Genomic DNA, 5,664 nt, shown 5'->3' with positions numbered 1-5,664 from the left:
TGTGAGAGACTATTGAATATGATTCACTAAAGGGAATAGAACAAAATACCAAAACAAATTTGTAGAAATTTGAATTTTTTTTTTTTGGACTTTGCACAAGGGGATTGTGCAACTCGAAAATTCAAGAAAAAAAATTCACAAAATTTCGAGAATCTCAGATTCACAAAAAACACGAGGAACGACGTAGATCTGACAAACAAACGAAAGAATAATTGCAGATCTGAAAATTTAACAACGAGATTCTTACTTGGATTCAATGAGCCAAAGCTCTGATACCAAATGATATGAATCCTTGTACGAAAGAAAGACAAACACGATTAAATTTGAATCACGTCCCTAATTCAATATTGAACAAGAATCATTGTCGTGTCCCGATCTTTTGATTCAAGAAAAAAGCGATCTTCACCCCTAAACTACGCGGTTTAATAATAAAGAATCATAAAAGAACAACCGATACTCAAACGGACCTTCAAAGAACTCGTCTTTGACAATCTGCGTAATACACGATCAACAAACTCCACAAAAGAAAACTTTGATAAGTTTGATTTTTGAAACAAAGGTAAAACCTTGAAATATTTGAGAGAAAACTCATAAGTTTTGTATAAACTCAACAATAATATGAAGTGTTCAAAATTCGTCCAAAAAAATGTTTACATAATTAGGGCGATAAGATTTTGCCGCAAAAAAATTATTAGCTAGTCTTGTCATAATACTTCTTGAACTTCTCTAATTTGATCTACTAGTCTTGTCATAATACTTCTTGAACTTTCTCTTATCTTATAATTCTTTGGCCTTGCTACGATCTTATGACTCTCAAAGTTAGTCCTTGATGATACAAAAATTTTACCTTGGGTTTGATATGGAGAGCAGATCTTCAAATCTTCACGGCTGAGCAGATCGTGCGTGTACTCTGGATTCTACACAGACAAAAATAAGCTTGGAGGCACCAGAGAGTTTTCTAGCGTGACCCCTCCGATACTTAAGTCAGTCCAGAGAGCAAATTTAAGAGTGAGATATAGTAGTGCTAAGCGAGTAAGAAACTGCGATTGTGTAAAATCGTAGGCTAATGCCTAGTATTTACAGAGGCAAGAGGGATTAATTACCTTATGATAGTAGAATTCTTGTTAAGATAGGACTCTACTTGAGATAAAAGACATCATACAATAGGACTCTCTGACCACAACAGCTAGGTCTCTTGATGCCGGCTAAGACTCTTGCTTTATCTCAATGAGATTTGATGAAATCAAATATTTATCGGGACTTCTTATTTATCGGCGAGCATGTCTTCACATTCCCTACCTGTGTTAGAGCTCTGATTTCTCGGCCCCCTCAGTGAGCTTAGACTTTTAGTAAACAGAGCTGAGGATATCGGTCCTATCAGAGATTCATGGGCTCGGATATATAGGTTCACACTTCTTACTACATGGTTGAGCTCGGTAGTTGGGCCCTTGATCAACAATGAAGTCTGAGCCTTAAACGGCTAGCTGTAGCTAATTTTGAAATGAGCTTAGATCCGTCCAAACGTTTAAATTTTTGGGGGCATCAAACTCTTTTTTTTTAATCTTGTTCTTGTAAATTTTGATCTTTAAGACAATAACGTGATCTGGTGCTTTGATCTCTATTTTGGCAGTTACGCTTATGCTCTCATCTGATGCATCTCTTGCTTCCCTTCTCTGAATGTCTTGATCTGCCTATTCTAAAAATTTGAAGGACTGAAGCACCAATCTTACTCTTCTGATCTGATATTTATTCTCTGATATTGGTGCAGCTATACATGAAACGCTATATTCAATAAAGTGGTTTAAATTGTAAAATTCAAAATTGATCTTACGCTATTATTGTTTGCTTTTTCAAGAAATTTAATTATATATTTGTTTTTGTTAATGTGAAATTTTATTTGATTAATCAACACAATAAATATTTTTTAATCATAAAATTAATGAATATCACTTATTTACTTTTATAAATATATGTGCACAAAATTTTTATATATTAATTTAAAGAATATGATAAGTCATTAGTAAAAATAATGACATTTTATGTAGTTAAATTTATGTTTTCTGAATCAAAATATTTATTTTTAAAATATAAATTAATAATTTGTCGATAAATTAATACATTAATAAAATAATAAAATTTCATAGCCCAACATTATTAATTTATAAAAATTTTACTGTTTCATTATTATTTAGATCCATGTATTTTTTTGTCCAAATATATATAATATGACAAATTGTTCCAAACATCTCTACTATTTTATTAAAAATCTCCCACTCATAAAAAATGCTCTTGCGGACACCAATTTTTTATTGGCACTTTTACCCTTTTCCTTCACCTCAAAAATCTCTCTTTCAAAATCACTTCACATCTCCAACAAACCGTTCCACACACTACTCTGCACGATTCTCTCAGATATTGTTGGCTTACCTTCACAAATATTCTCTCTCGAAAATCAATTCATACCTGAAAAATCCACGATCGATTTGTTGGTTCTGACCTATATTCTTCCTGCGAACAGTAGGATCTTTCCTTGCATTTCTAAAACCACCGTCACTATAATTTTCTGAGTTCTCAGCAGAAGATTCCTTTTCATCTTCCTCAATAGAAGTTCTGACTGTCCCCCAGCACGAGGTACTGAAAAGATAAAAACCCTGTTCATTATATTCTTGGAATTTGGTCTTCGAATTTGGTGCTCCAGCGATAATGTTGTTGTTTAAAGTTTTTTTTGGGTATGGCAAAGTTTATATATCGTAGATTGTATTGCTTAAAGTTCAAAGATTGCCAATTTTTTTAGGTGACAGTAAGCAATTCTTTAATCTCCACAGCATTTCGATTTTTGTTGGCTCTTCGGGAAAATAGACAGAGGGAATATAGCTAGAGAGATCTGTACAAGTGAGAGGTAGGTTAATCTACGTCATCTTCTCTTTATTACCATCAAATTCCTTTGAATTTATATATTTATGTTTCACATATTTTCGGTGAATTCCCTGTGTGTGTGTTTTTTTAAAATTTTTCCCACGCTCACGCTGTGATTGGAACCTTTTGCATTTTTGTTTTCGATGTTCAATGTTAATGTTGTCGTGATTTGATTTTTTTGATTTGTTATCATCTATCTAATTTTATTTTATTTTTGTACAATTTGTGTGAAAATGGTGCTTAATTTTCTTTATCATATTCTTCTCAAGTTTCTATAAGTTTTTTTTAATGGTTTTTAATGTGTTTAATTTAATTTTAATTATTAAGTGGTCAAATTTTCTTTCAAATTTAGATAGCTTGAAGTTGTATTTAATGCTTTGGATGGGGGAATGACATTCAGAATTAGACTACATAAAATTATATGTATGTATATATGATTTACTTATAAACAGTAGCATCATCGATAAATTAAAGGGTGTAAGATAGTCCTTTAAAAAGGGGGTGGTGTTGGGAATTAATCGAGCTGGAGTTTTGTTCTTGGTTCATCATTACAATGGGAAGTAATGGAGCTGGATTGTTGTTCTTGGTTCATCATTACAATTGTCTCAATCTTTGTTTCTTTGCTCCCTTTCCGTTCTATTTTCCTTCTTCTTTACTTCTTTTCCTGCAACTTTTGACTCTTGAAAACCAGACAATAAAGCAGCTATACTCTTGCTATCACCATATATATCATCATGTATGTTTCGAACTGTTCTTCTAATTACCCTTCGTTTTCCTCTACACTTCTCGATTCCATTTACCGCTCCATTGATCTTGGAGAAGAGGGAATGAGGATTTACAGGAACCCATCAACAAGAGCACCACTGCTTATGTGTTTCCAAGTGATCAGGAAAAAATGGCAAACTTTCAGCAGGTTAGCATGATCGAGATATTGAAATTGGATTTGTGTTTTTGATTGCGACTTTGTTTTTTCAAGCCAAAGGTTCCTTCTTACCAAGAGTTATTGTATCTGTATGTTTTTCTTCTTTTACTTACACTTTTGTGTTGTACTTTGTGTATATTGTTTAGAATGTGTAGCACACGGCATCCGTGTATCATTTGGTACACGATTTTCATGTGTCCTTCCCAAAATTGTTTTCCCTGTTGACATTCTCATGTTGTAACAAAAGAATTTATAGTATTATGACATCAGATTTAACATCAAGTTCTTCTCCTTTAAGGCCATCTATTCCTATGAGGTCAGAAGAAGAAATCCCTTCAAGGAGGAAAAATCATATGCACCAACATTTGCCGGTCGAATTGCTCAAATTTTTAACAAGATTGTGGATTCAGTGTCTGTAAGTTCTAATGATACATCTGATATATCAGATTTACCTGAAAGTTTAAATGCAGTGGGTTTGGAGGACAAGACTGAAGAGCAATCCTCATCAGTTGATTTTGAAGAAATAATGAAAACAATGGAGATGAGAGAACAAGGATATGAAATTCCAAGTAGTTTATCGGAGGGATAGTTTTTGATCAGTTGTATGGGATAACTCCACGAGAATTGAACTCAATGCTCTTTTCGCCGGACTCAAATAATTTGAAAGCTTTAGTTGACATACAAGGATCAACTGATTCGCAAATAGGGCCCTGGAAATTTGAAAATGGTGGTGTGATTCTGAAAAGAGTGATTCTGAAATATATTGAGCTAACATATTCATTTGACTATTTGTTTACTTCTTTTACGCTGAAATTTATCATTATTTCACATTAGATGATATTGCGGCTTCAAAAGATTATTATTTTTTATGATCGAAACTTATATCATGTAAGGTAACAAATTGAGTTTGGCAGATTTATTTAAGCTTTGAAATCCATTGCCTTCCATTATTCACGTACAAAATGCTTCGGTGTCATGCTGTTGTAATTTCATGAATGTTTAATATATTAGCTCAAAATATTCGTTGCGTGTGCCTCGATGACTAGTATTAATTATAAACACGTGTACTTCCTCTCTGTTAGGTGCACATTAAAACCTAGTGAAATTTATGAAATCAGGTCAGAAATGATACCAACTGATGAAATTTAAACTTTACAGTCCATGATTTTAAAAATGCGTTGAATTTTTTAGTTAGTTTTAATGTGCATCTTAAACAATATTGCAAGCCTTTAAATTTCATAAATTGGGAACCATTTTTATCACAATGTATACATACAAGATACCAAAAACAGTTTTATTCAAGGCAAAATTACCTTTTTGGTCTTGTATTTTCGTTTATTTTCAGTTTTATTCTTCTATATTGTTAAATTTTAATTTTAAAACAGCAAATTTTTTTTTTTTACAATTATTGTTGTTTTCTGACGTGACAATGATTTCGTGCTAATCTTGTGTTGATGTGACACTCACATGAGCATTTGCGATGAAATGATCAAAACTGTCAATGGAAAGATATAAAACTAATACCCAATTCTGGCAATATTGTTGACAAAATTTTAAAAAAGCAAGCATGTAATTGCAATTTTTCCCAAAAAAATAAATGCCAAAATAATAGTTATTTCACCCAATTACAAGAGGGGGTGTTCAACAGTCGGTTCGGTTTTCAATTTTTATCTCGATTTTTTCGGTTTTCGGTTTTACAAATATATAATCCGATAACCGAACCATTTTTCTTCGGTTCGGTTCGGTTATCTACCAAAATGATTTGGTTATTTCGGTCGATTATTTCGGTTTTGATACAAATATTTAAATTAATAAGATAAATATAT

General features: G+C 32.3%; 1 long non-coding RNA gene across 1 annotated transcript; it reads left to right on the top strand.

The window, feature by feature from the left end:
- Window positions 1-2,289: 2,289 nt before the first annotated feature.
- LOC140980458 (uncharacterized) lies at window positions 2,290-4,623 on the top strand. The gene is made up of 4 exons (XR_012175953.1): window positions 2,290-2,631; window positions 2,795-2,899; window positions 3,739-3,829; window positions 4,137-4,623. It is a non-coding gene; the product is annotated as an uncharacterized lncRNA (long non-coding RNA).
- The last annotated feature ends 1,041 nt before the right edge of the window (window positions 4,624-5,664 follow it).

This window comes from Primulina huaijiensis, chromosome 7, assembly GCF_012295235.1.
Source record: "Primulina huaijiensis isolate GDHJ02 chromosome 7, ASM1229523v2, whole genome shotgun sequence".
In the NCBI taxonomy this organism is placed as follows: Eukaryota; Viridiplantae; Streptophyta; class Magnoliopsida; order Lamiales; family Gesneriaceae; genus Primulina; species Primulina huaijiensis.
Note: the sequence above shows the minus strand (reverse complement) of the source record. Positions and strands in the feature narration are given on the sequence as shown.